This window comes from Elaeis guineensis, chromosome 8 (assembly GCF_000442705.2).
Source record: "Elaeis guineensis isolate ETL-2024a chromosome 8, EG11, whole genome shotgun sequence".
NCBI classification, from domain to species: Eukaryota; Viridiplantae; Streptophyta; class Magnoliopsida; order Arecales; family Arecaceae; genus Elaeis; species Elaeis guineensis.
The window spans coordinates 135,314,118-135,327,637 of NC_026000.2; the positions used below are offsets into that span (position 1 = coordinate 135,314,118).

The following is a 13,520-nucleotide window of genomic DNA, read 5'->3' on the forward strand; positions in this document are numbered from 1 at the left end:
TTGCCATTTTGGAAAGACTTGAACCAAGGTTAATTAAGTAGCATGCTACCCTGTTGGAACAACCTTCCACTAAAACTGTTGTTGACTATTAAAATGACTAAAATGAATGTTATTTCTTTGTATTTTGAGATAAAATTATTTGTCTCGGTGACTCATCGTACGTTAGAATTATCACTAATGTAACTATTATTATAATGTTACTGCAAAGGAAAACACTGGAAATAATGGAAAATTAATGATATTATCCTTCCTTTTGTTTTTTATGAGTAAAATTTTATGTTTTTGGATCATAAATTATATTCAGAGGGAATTTTGAGAAAACTTAAATTTCAAAAATGATATTATTATATTTAAAATATATAAATGAAAATAATAAATAGTCCATAAAAATGAAAATAGTATAATATGACAATATATTTTTCAATATTAGGGCAGCCGGAAGAATGATATGTAATGGCTTCATGACGTCGTTATCTACAGGACTACAACCATGACTCGAAGCCTTACTTGGAATTCACGGCAAACATTGAAGATGGTACGCCTGCACGTGACACCGCTGCCACACGTGCCTAGTCACGTGACGGCATCTTGCCACGAGTCACGAGATCTACCTTCTGGATTCTGTGAAGAAGCCACAAGGCGCGACTCCCCGAGGTGTTCCACCCAGCACCTGACACGTGCCAGAATTTTTGTAATCCACCCCCGACCCGTCCGTGACACGTGTGTGCACACTACCCCTCAAGCCCCTATTAAAAAAAAACCCACATATTCTATTAAATTCACCGCACTGACCAACCGGTGCGCCAACACCAACACCAACACCTAGCTTTGCATGGGGATAGCTCTGACACGGTATCCCCCATGCAAAGCTAGACGGCCAACACGTGTGCCTCTCTCCAAAGGGTGATACGGGGGTTACCAACAGATCTTGTTTCCATTTATTTGCTTCCTCGTGTCAGTCACACGTGTGTCGCCGCATTATCTCTGATAACAGAGTGATGGCCCTGAATCTTATGTTAGCTGAAAACAATATAAAAGGTTGCATGAGCTCATCATCAGTGGTGGCCTTTGCATGCTCCGCTAGTCTCCAAAGGCGTGGTGACAACTGCCATGTTGGAAAGTTTGGCCTTTTCATCTACGTTCCTCGTGGAAGAGGGATAGCAGGAACAAAGGAGATGACATCTTATGTGATGAACGAATGATAGTGAAAATTTTAATATCTATTTCTTAGGTTCGTAGCCATAACTTAGAAGCCTCAAGTTATGTTTCTCTCTTTCCAACGCTTTCAAGCACACCTAGACCGGGGTAGGTGTGTAAATGACTCCTTTGCATCTATTTCAAGCATACATAGAGGACTCTGTCTATGTTATAAACTTATTGATGTTTATTCTCAAATCCAGCTCTATCAATACTTAAAATAACATAAGATCCTTCCAAACAATATCGAAGAAACAAGACTAGGATCTGAGTAATTAAAATTGTGTGCAGGTGGCATGACTAGCATGGAGGCTTCCATGCCATCAAAGATTCTCGGCGCCAATTTTGATTTAGGGCTATATATTATTTAGCATTATTTTTAATCCTAGTTCTAATTGTAAACACACTTAACCATATTTGGTATTTAGACTCCTTACATGGCACTTTTCTCCATCTATAAAGGCAGAAGAAAATTATGTATAACAATAAAATGGGTGAACCATTGTATGGTTGCTTTAAACTAGCAATATATATATATATATATATATATATATATATATATATATATATATATTTCACATGTTGAGCACTAGAAGAAACAAAGAAATGTGCAAATAAATTAAGATAAAAATAAATATATAGAAGCTGTTATTGAAAAACATGTCAAAGAATTAATATATAGCTTTTAAGAGAGGATAATGCAGACTAGTTCAACATACTCGTGGCATCCACGTGTCATGATATGATATGATGAGAATGACCTCTCCGGTGTCCACGAAACTCAAAGCAGAAAATTTAGCTCACAAACACGCCGTTGCTTTCGAGACCGTCACGAGCATACTTATAATTAATCTAATCCCCCCATCTACTTCTTTAATCCCATTTCTTAATCCATCTCAATATACTAATCCGGCCTCATCTCATCACCTCCTGGATGGGGTGTCAGGGTGGCCACGCCCCTTGCCATGTGTTTTGCGCCTAACACGGAGATTAGAAGGTTAATGGCGTTAATAAAATATAAAACAGCATAAGATAAGAGGGAGAAAAGGATGGAAAAGAAAGCGAGCTCTCAGGATTCCTCACGCCTCTCTCTCTTTGATGGAAGGGGTGCCGAAAGAGAGGAGCAACTCAAGGCGGAGGTCTCCATCACCGGCCTCGAGGCTTTGCCGTGTCCACCAAGACGCCGCCTGAGATCTTGACGGTTGATGACCCCCAAACCTCTCGTCCTCCTCAACCGTTCCAACCAACCAACTGTAACATCCAAGTACGAGCCCAAATAAAATCCACTGACTACTCAACCCAACTCCCACATACTCCAAACCCTGCAACCTTGTCACCACCTTTCTTTCCATGACAGCCCAAGTTGCAAGACATTCTTTAGGGCTCAAATTAGGTTGGATATCAACATATTTATATCCATATTTATTTTATTTAATAAATATAAATATAAATATTATTCAAATATAAAAATTTGTAACACATTTATTTTAAATAGATATGAATATAATTTCAATACGAAAATAATATATTTACATATTTATATATTTTCTTAAAAATTAAAAAATATAATATAAAATTATATAAAATTACATATAAATTCAAATATTCGGATATGAATCGGATACTTATCTATCAATATTCATATTTATTTTTGTTTGACTGATACAGATACGGATATAGATATTAATCGAATATTTATATTTATATCCACATCTAAATTGATTTGGATACGAAAATGAATCCAATGGATAATATTTATGTCATTTTTACTCCTAAAATTCTTAGTTGTAAGCATAAAAGCATGCAATTTTTGATGCTATATATCAACCCACAAGTCATTTCAAGATTTGTGCAGGCCAATGAATGGTAAAGTTTAGGGTGCTTTGAGAGCTGTGCAGTGGGTGACCTAATGAAGGATTCGCGCGATCCACAGCCATGTCACAATGAATGCATTGCATCAAACATGACATGTAAGTTGTCTTCTTGCTTTGACATTTAGGCTCACAAGGTTGTTGATATAGTACAACATGAGGTTAGCTTTCAGGTCATAGATTTCTAAGCATGCAAACATAGGATTATAGTCACCACCAAGCTGCAAATAATTTATAATGGTCAGACATTTTATAATAAGCCATCAAACCAACCACATAACAGCATTTGCATTCACCGGAGCCAATCCGGCTGACCACCTATTTTGGTGGCCATGGTGGGATGGCTCCACTGTTCGGTGCACGCTTAATTAATTCGCACCGTGAGGCACCAATTTGTCCAATGAACCATCAATAATGACATCTTTTTTTCATTCCATCAAGAGTGGTTCCCCTTTTTTTTTTTTTTGAAAAAAAAAAAGCAACAGGTGGATGCATGAGACTCGTGAATCAGGAGTAATATCCTACATTAATGCAGATATGGAGGACATGGTAAAATAGTATATATACAATTACAAACTATATATATATGAAGAGATCAGATTAAGAGTATCTCAAAGGATTTCCATTTACACAACCCACCTATATATACAAAAGATCTACTGCTAAGGCTAATAATAATAATAATAATAATAAAAGAATATACAAAGCAAGGGAAGAAAATAAAAGCATAGGAAAGCCAAGACACCACATGCATCAAAGCTTAGGGAAGAGAGGGAGAGAGTAATAGAGGATGCACTCCATTCTAACTATATTTACAACCAAAAAAAAAAAAAGAGAGATGCTAGGATTTCCTTTCTTTCTTTTCCACTTCCTATGTGTCTATTCTTCTTTCTCCATTCCCTTTACCATACATGGAGGGTATCTTTCCACATTTATTCAGTGTATCCAGACCTTTTTACTTTGTACAAACGTTGGAAACTTCTTTAGACCTTATAACTATTGCACCATTTCTCAGATTCTCCTACCTCTTTTCTTCTCCTGGGAATTTACATTTGATCTTTAGAATGGAGCTCGATGGGGAATACCCTTTCTTCTGGACGTCCGGTAGCTGATGATAGGAGGGGTCCCCGGAGAAATGCCGCTGGTGGCATTGCCGGCCTCATCATCCGATGGGTTCGCCGGGACTTCGATGGCTCGGCCGAACGCCGACGTCCTCCGGAGCTTCCGGGGGGTCGGCGACTCGTCTGATTCCGATCCATGGAGAAATTCCCGGCTCGGTTTGGGGCGCAGGGTGAAGGTCAGCTCTGGGTCTCTCTTCATGCCTCCAAGCTGAGAAAGAGAGGAGAAGAGCTGAGTTTTTTTTCTGGGTCACACTGAGAACAGAACAGGTGGTGAGAGAGGAAGCAAAAGTAGGTGAAAAGTTTTGCTTCGAAACAGAGGGAAAAAGGAAGAAACCCAGATGGGCTTTGCGTGATTGCCTCAAAGATCACTTTTTTGCACTCTAATTTGAGTGGAAGACTATAAAGTATAACCAATTAACACTAAAACCGAGAAACAGGTCTTTCTTAGAAACCTGAAATCTTTCAGAATAATGCTTAAGAACTTGAAAGAAGGGCTTCATCTCTCTCCAATTAAGGAATTCATCTCATCCATCTATTAATAAAGTCCAAAATTTAGAAACATACTTAGAGTATTAAAAAAAAACAAAGCGGCCGTTACCAAATTGCTTCAAAGAATTTTTTTTTCTTTTTAATTAAACGCTTCACTTTGATAAAAAAAACTGTTAAAAAAAGGGTCCTTTGGAGCAAGGAATCTTGCTCACAGAAATCTGAAATCTTTCAGAATAATGCCCAATAACAACACAGCGAATTCATCTCTCCCCAAATAAAAAATCTATTGCATCTATTAAAAAAAAAAGAAGCAAAAGCTAGGAAAAACGCTGCCTTTTTGAGAAAAAAGTTGGCAATTTTAAGCATAAACAATCAAAGTGAGCATTGCATAATCGCTTCAAAGAACATTTTTTCCAAAAAAAGTTCACTTTAAAGAGGTTAAACTATAAAACAATGATTTTCTCCCCAAAAAACTATGAAAAAAAAAAAAAAAAAAGATCTGCAGAGCAAGAAGTCTTGCTTAGAAACCTGAATCCTCAAATATTTACCGGATTCAATATCAAGAATATGAGAACAAGGTGACATTTTTCAGAAGGAAAACGGGTGAAAACTTCCATTAGACCACTCCAAAGGCAACCAAAACATGAAAATTAGAACATTGGAGGGAGGGAAAGAAGGGGCAAAGGAAGCACCTTGCATCCGAGAGAGCAGAACCGGAAGGAATCGAGGAGGCTCCGGCAGCAAATCTCGCAGGTGTTGGTCACCCCCTTCCCGGGCCTCGGCTGCGGCCTCTCGTTGAGGAAGACGATCTTGGCGCTGTTTATAATGTACGTCTGGACGCAGGAGATGTCGATAAACTTCGATACCTCCGACACCCTGATCACGTTATGGTACGAAGACCTCCGAATCTAAAACAAAGTCCCCCAGACAATAATAACAACAACGACAACAACAACAACAACAATAATAATAAATCAAAATCCTCTCTTTTCTCGGTTTCTTTCAAAGATTTCTATGAGAAGAATAAGAACGAATACCTGAACAATATGGTGGTCCTTGTGGCTGGCGAGGCAATAGAACAGAGAGCTCGCCCCATGCAATCCAAGCAGTACATATTGCATTCGCTCTTGTTGGAATCGGCATGAACCTCGCACTGAACAAAGAAGCTCGTCTTCAGAAGCGGCCTCAGCCATGGCGGACCATCGTCCTCATTCTCCAGTCGAATCATCGGACCCACCTGCTCCCAAACCCCCATCTCCAGATCAAAACCCACCCACAAAAATCCCATCTTTAGCAAACATAACGCAGAAAGATCGAAACTTTACCATCACTTTCTTCTGCTTGCTCCCCACGAAGCCAATTTTCTGGTGGTTCTCGATCGCCAGCTCGTCCAGTTGCGAGGAAATCCAGAGCTGAAACCGAAACAGATCAAATCCAAAAATGGTATCTTTCTCTCAAAACAAAACACCAATCGAGAAACGGAAAAATGGAGATTCTTCAGCATCGAGTGTTACCTCTGGAACCGAATCGACCCAGGGAATCGCCGCCGGAGACTGCCGGAAAGCTCACAGGAGATAGAAGGGGAAGCAGAGAGGAGAGCAGAGAAAAAGAAGGGAGAGGGAGGAGTTAAAATGGGAAGGGGGAGCCCTTGGAAAGACGTATATATGGCCGTTCGCTTAAAATACGGAAACGTGCCTAAGATCTTAGCCGGCGATTTTATCGACGAGCGACAGCGAATTAAATTCGGCCTAGGGGATTGTGGGCCGTCCGATGGTGTGATTAAAGACAAAGAGACGGAGTGGGCGATAATAATACTGTTGATGGGCGTTTTATTAATAAAAAATTGTGATTTAGTGGATTTTTTTTTATTACAAAGCCGATGGTCCTACAAAATAGGAATCTCCATAATGCGGCGAAGAGAAATCTCATCGGCGAATCCTCGGCGATTTTAACACCCGATTTACTGGTACATTGAACCATATCATCTCACGATGTGAGCCTGGATATGCTTTGTATGGTGGTTTTATGCTTGCAGGTTTCCTTTTCAAGTATGATGGTTTCATATTGGACTTCTTCAAAAGTGATCCTTAAATTCATGTTACTTGGTAATTTGTGGTACTAATTGGCTAAGGTTTTGTTCTTCAACAGGGAAAGAGTGAAGGGAGATTACTTGATGAGATCATTATACTTGTGGACTAAGATTTGTGTAAAATAGATGATAGTTGACTTTTTTTTGATGTAGCCAAATACCAGTATAAATTTTAATAATTTGCCATAGTCCAATCAATTTGGAAAGAAAATTTTTGTGCTAGATAGTGAAAATAGCCTACATCCAAAAATAATACTAGTTTTAGATATCTTGCTTGTTAAATAGTAGTTTTCGATTTAAGATCGAAATGCACTATTTGCTTGCAAGAGATATGATGAATAAAAAAAAAAAATTACAAGGATAAGTTGGCAAAATCTGAACAATGATCTTGCATGACCATAAAAGATTCTATAATGTTTGTCATAGCTACTTCTAACTTTTTATCTTATGAATATTTGAAATTTTAACATAATATCATATTTTGCCTTCAAGTTGTTTACTTAAGAAAGAAAGCACCGTGCCCCAAAATTTGATATGCTTTTCAAATGCAATTCACGACCAATTTTTGGTATAATAACTTGAAAATATTTTATAAGTGTGCCATTTCCATAATGCTTTGGTCTTAGAGGGCAAACCGACATTAAGTTTGGAAAAACAAACTTTACCTTTCTAATAAAAATCATATTGACATAATGAAAACACTTGGAAGAACCAAGTACACAAAAGTTATACTTCACATTATTAGTTTAGCAACAAAGGGAATATTATCATTATTGAATGCTACTGCACTTAATTCTAAGAAAAGATTATCTATATTAAGTCTACAAAGTATTGATGAAAATAACAGGCAATAAGGATTGGGCACAAAACATTGAAATTTGATGAAAAATCACAAGAGATAACATTTTGCACTTTTTATCCTATGCGATCCATCAAGAAAGTTGTTAGTTGATGGAATATGGATCCATATATATGGGTGTGCCACCAGTATTAAAAAAGCTAAAAAGATGATGGATGAAGAAAAGAATTGAGAGTAAGCGCCATAGATTTAGTGCCTTGATATTCAAAAATTTTTGCCATCATTATACCATCATTTGAAAGAGATGAACTTGAATAAGAACAGAGATGTAGCCTAGGCTATAATAGTAAAAATTTAAGTTAATGCTATTTTTAAAGTAGAAAACTACTAGTACAATAAGCTATAATAAAATAACATGCATTAATATGTTGGATTCTTGAAGGATCATTTCAAGGTACAAATTTCACATATTTATATTAAGTATAATAATTACTCATGTTAATGTTGCTATCTATGTTGAGTCTCTGCTTTTAGTGGTTATGAGAATTGACACCAGTTATCTTTCCACTATGCATGTTTATAAGCACGATTTCTCTACTCTAACTGTTAGATCAATAATCATTTTTTATCAATTTAGCTCATCCAACATGCTTGCATTGTCTCTCTCATTATTTGACTTATAATGCGATCTTCAACACTTAGAAATATCTAAAAGATTGATTCATTTGCCTTGGTTTATGGCTTGTATCGGCTATCTAGATGAATACATATGCCTTGGCTCAATGCTCAAAGTGCCCTATATGATTTTTCTTCAAAGCTGTCGTGTATAGATGATGATTCTGGATGTTAAGATATGGTACAAACAGATGCACATTGTATATATTCATTTCCTAAGATGCATTAAATAATTTACACAAATAACCAAAACAATTATACTTTCTAAGAGGTAGCTGGAATTGGTTCGACCAAGTCTAGAACCTGCACTTAAGTGATTTGATATGTTCACTTAATCAAATGATCATCACATTAGGTTTGGATTAAGTGGCATTAATTAGTAAATGGATCGATGCTAGAGCACCTTCTCAAGATAGTTAATGATGGATCCACATGGCTATCCAAAACAAGAAGGCTTGAATACTCTCGTTGATAAAAAGAAAGCAAAAATCCATCCTAGTTGGCTTAAAGAGAATGAGAATGATGATGATCATATTATCCAACCATAGAAACAATGTTTGATAATAGACCTATATATTACCTGATTGCTGCAAATATCATTGTCAAAATTAGCCATGCCTCAACTACTTATATGATAATAAGCTGATGACCGATTGGTAAGGATTTTTTTTTTTTCTTTCAATTTTTTTTTTAATGAGAAGTTGAAACAAATAATATGAGTCTAGCTTTCATGCCTATGTTGCTTAGCTACAATAAACCACCTTTTGCGTAACCAAGTCTCCTGAGAGATGCCTGATTGGCCAATGACATCATTTTAAATTAAGCAATAACACCAATCAAGACACCCAAACTTTGAATACTCTTCAAGGACAACTACCCCTACAGTACATCATTCAAATCAAGTTTACATAAAGAATTTTGATTATATAATAAAGAAAGCTGGGTCAACCAAGTTAAACTAGGTGACATTAATATTGTTGACAATACAATAAGCATAAACCATATATTAAAATAAACAGTGAATTATAAGGAAATTGATAGGCCAACCAAGAAAAATCAAGTTAAAGGAGGGCTAGCTTGATCTTTTAGTACACCAGAAACAATAATTAATAATGATGTTTTTCAAGCTTAATTTGGTCCATAATTTGTCAGACAAGATGAGTATTAATTAAAGATGTAGCCAACACTTTTATAAAAATAAAGAAATGGTGAGCATTAATTTTAGTATTTCTCCCCTTATCTAGTACTATCATCCTTTTGTAGGTTCCCTATATGATGAACATATGAACTAAATCATTGCCAGGGATCGTATACATGTCTTCCTCAATATCCTCCGCTATATATCGGAGAAAAATAAATTCTAAGAAAGGTATGAAAAATTGACAGTGATTATAAAGAAAATTAAGAAAGATGTAACATCAATAAGGGTTATATCAACATTATCATCGTTAATCAAGAAGCTATAAGAGTTTCATGGACTAATGGTTCCTTCATTGAACGCTATTTAAGAACATAAGAATAAATTGAAGAACACCAACAATTTGTTATTCCATAAATTATTTGGAGAAAGGGCAAAAATGCTATCTATACAATCGGAAATATATTTTCTCAATAAATCTAATGAGAATTCTTGTGAAATCTCCATCTACAATTCAAAAACTTGACACATTTTAGCCATTCATAAAAAATAGAAAGATTGTGACTCCAATTTAAATATGCAAAATAATGGAAACTTTATCTTCATGATAAACCAATGTAATGCATCATAAACTTTGGGATTCAGGTCATATTGTATTTTTTAATAATGTATGTTACTTAACTAAATTGCACAGGCCATCTCATAGTGCAAACTTATAATTTTTGTAAATTAAAGCTGTGACCATCAAACTTCAATTCAGAATTGAAGGACAATGACCATTGTGAGTAGTTGAAGTTTCTGTGCCATTAATCTCCTATAAAAATCTACAATATGTACAAAATAGATAGGAGAATGAAAGCTGACATTTTCCTGAAAATTCTCAGTTAAACAAGAAAAATCATCTGTGATATACACTGTAATCAAATCATCATTTACATTTTTCCTTCTGTGCATGGTTTTTTTTTTTTTTTTTACTTGCTCTACATGGGTAATTTTTTTCCCTTCATCTTGACATACTAATTTACGAGCTAGCGCCAAAAAATCGTGGTATCTTAGAAGGGCCAAGCTTCACATCGCCAACTCGGCGAGTTTGGAAATAGATCGGCCAAAGGTCCCACGGGAGTCCACGAGCGAGAAAACGGCGTTAGAGCCGGGGGACGGGGGCAGCAAGGAGGGCCGTCGGAAATAACAGAAACAGACGGCAGCCGTGACGTCCGTCTCTCCGCCTTATGATGCCTGCGTCGACTTTTCTGGCCGCCGCCCTCGCCGTCACATCATCCACGGGGCATTCGGGGCCTCTCCCTCTCGCACGTGTGACCTCACTCGTGTGGGTCCTACGTACGCGTCTCGCGCTGGTTCATCCTCGTGTCCCATGGTGGGGTCGGACGAATTTGGTACTTTCTTTTCTAAAGCGGCCGGATGGAAAGGATAGGGTGGTGGATTTGGACCCGCAAGTTTCTGGGCCCTGCATGACCAAAGGAATTATAATCCCAAAAATGCCTCTATAATTTGCTGGGAATAATAAAAATAGTATTTTGATTGGGTTTAGACTTTGGATTGGAAATTGTTCGCCTGATTTCAAATTAGGTTAGAATTAGGTTGAAGGATTGATTAGTTCAAACAATGAGCACCCAACCTAAAAGCATGTTATAATGTTACTAAACAATACAATTTGAAACTTAATTTTGTATTCCTAAGAATTCTCAGTCTAATTAAATCCCAACCTAATCTGTTTAGTATATGATCTGACCCACATAGAATTAGACCGAATTGTATTTAGTTAGGAAAAATTTATGGTTGGGTTGGGTTCTGATTTGGCAATTGATTGATTGATTTATTTTTTTTTGAGTTAGCTTATGATTAGGATAGCAGGTGGTTCGATTGGTCCTGTTTGGTACACAATTAGGATTGTTAATTAAATGGGTTTAGTAGAACTTAATGCAAAATTTTGAAGTGGCTTGATTTGATGATTCATATCAAAGGATCATACATTCTGCCAAAAAAAAAAGGAATTATACAATGTGGGCTTGTGAGTCAACTTCTAGACATTTCCATATTCAACCTCATCTAACTTGTCAAAGTTGCATCCTTAGTTTCAAAAGCAAGAAATAAACTGCTGCTAAGTAATCAAAAAGTAGAGTAGTGTTTAGTTTCTTTTGCATCCAGTCTTATTGATTGTAGATAGAAACATGTTTTTTTTCCCATCTCTCCACCTTTTTTTTAAGTAAAAAGAAGCAAAGAAGTCTTGCCAACAGATATTGTAAGGAAATTTACTGTATTTTTTGTGGAAACATCTCGATGTCTAATTAGGTGTGGAATCCTTTTCAAATTTTGATTCCATTACACTCTTTTTCCAAAAATATATCAACTATCATTTATATTTACTGCCTTACACTCAAAAGTTTTCTTTTTATTCTTTTTAATTGAGTACAGCCTTGCCTCAAAGTTATATAAAGAAGCAATTTCAGGAGATCCTATCAAGATCTTGTTTGCAAAATATTTGATCATTCAATGCTTTTTTTTCTTGTCCATTGCATCAAATCACAAGGACAACCCTCTTTTAGCGAGGGTCAACCAGCTTTTTTTTTTTTTTTTTTTTTTCAGTTAAATCACTTTATACAAATCTACATCACGGAGCATAAGGCTACAGTTTAGAAAATATTCGACCAAAAGTCTAACTACAAATAAATATAGTTTAGGCTTGAGGCCCAACCTATGATAATGGAATATCATTTGTCCTCTTGCATTTGCATTATGGAAGTCTAATTGTCTTGAAAAAAGAAAAAAAAAATGGTTAACCTTAAAGAATAAGCTATTGAGCTCCATGCATAAGAAATATAGAACAAAAAGGAGATGGAATCAAGCCTTTAGCTGTTCCTTTGTCTAGCCAACTTCACAATTTGTTCACCTTCATTCACATCATATGCGCTTTCCCCTTCCAACTCCATAGCAGTCTCACTCTAATTAATAAAGCTTTAGACTGAGCCCAGAAGTCAACCAGAGATAAAGAAAATATAGGAACAGCAATTAGCTAGATTATTTTAGTTAGAAAGGAACAACCTCTTTTGGAAAAAAAGCCAACTCTGGTCTTAGCCTGAGAATCTAACATAGTTGCCAAAAACTTAACCGGCCTCCTCCTTCTTGTCTGCTAAACGTATCTCGTTCATATAACTTCTATATCTTACTATTTTTGTTTGACAAACTGTTCTTTATTAGCAGAATAAATAAAAATTATTTCAGAAAGTCAAACAAGATATTTAAAATTTGAATTTGATATGATAGAAGATATTGATTCTGGTGGTCCATTTGGATCACTTACTGGGCTGAACTAGAAGCCCATTAACGGCTAACTTGGAGTAAACAAATGAACAGTTAGAAAAGCTAAATATTCATTGATGTGCAAATAGCTCACTGGGCGAAGGTCCGACTTGTATTTGATTTGAACTCGGATCATATCTTTAGTCTAGACTGGAGAATCGGGCATCGATATCCTGAGAACCCAAATCCAACAAATTAGTTTAATATGAAATTAACTAAATGACATCCAATTGGTTGGATTGAAACCTTATGGACTTACAAAGTCCATGAAACTTATCCCATTTGTCAAATATAAAATTTGAATCCATACCTGGATTTTTACCTTGAAACCTAGAGATGCTAGGTCTCTGGACAATTTCACCAATGAAGCATGACTTATAATTCGCTATACTAAACATTATCGGTAAAAAAGCTTTGATGAAATACTCTATTGCTTGTTGCCTAAAGTAGCAATAATAATAAAAAATATTGCTGGATGACTGCACAGCACAGAACCATTCAGTTTAAGTCATACAATGGATTGTACCGGAAAAAAAAAAATGTCATACCGTGGACCAGCAAGGAGCAAAGCGTTACTTTAGGCTTAGTAGGCCCAAATACAACGTGGGCTCTCCCTGTCGGCCTACCTCTTGGAAACCCTTGAATAGTTGTGGACACGGAATTGGGCTTAGAAGTGTCATGGAATGGGCTTGATAGGTAGGTCATTGATGTCCTTCAAGAATTGTCACAAGAGGCAAATCAAAGGTTTTCAAACCTTTCCTCAGCCATGCACCTCATGATGTAAGTGTGTTTTAGTAGGTGATTTCAAGCAAATCTGGGCATC

At 36.4% G+C, this 13,520-nt stretch overlaps 1 pseudogene; it reads right to left on the bottom strand.

Moving 5' to 3' along the window:
- Positions 1–3,842: 3,842 nt before the first annotated feature.
- On the bottom strand, positions 3,843–5,966 carry LOC105049367 (protein RGF1 INDUCIBLE TRANSCRIPTION FACTOR 1-like; annotated as a pseudogene).
- Positions 5,967–13,520: the final 7,554 nt, after the last annotated feature.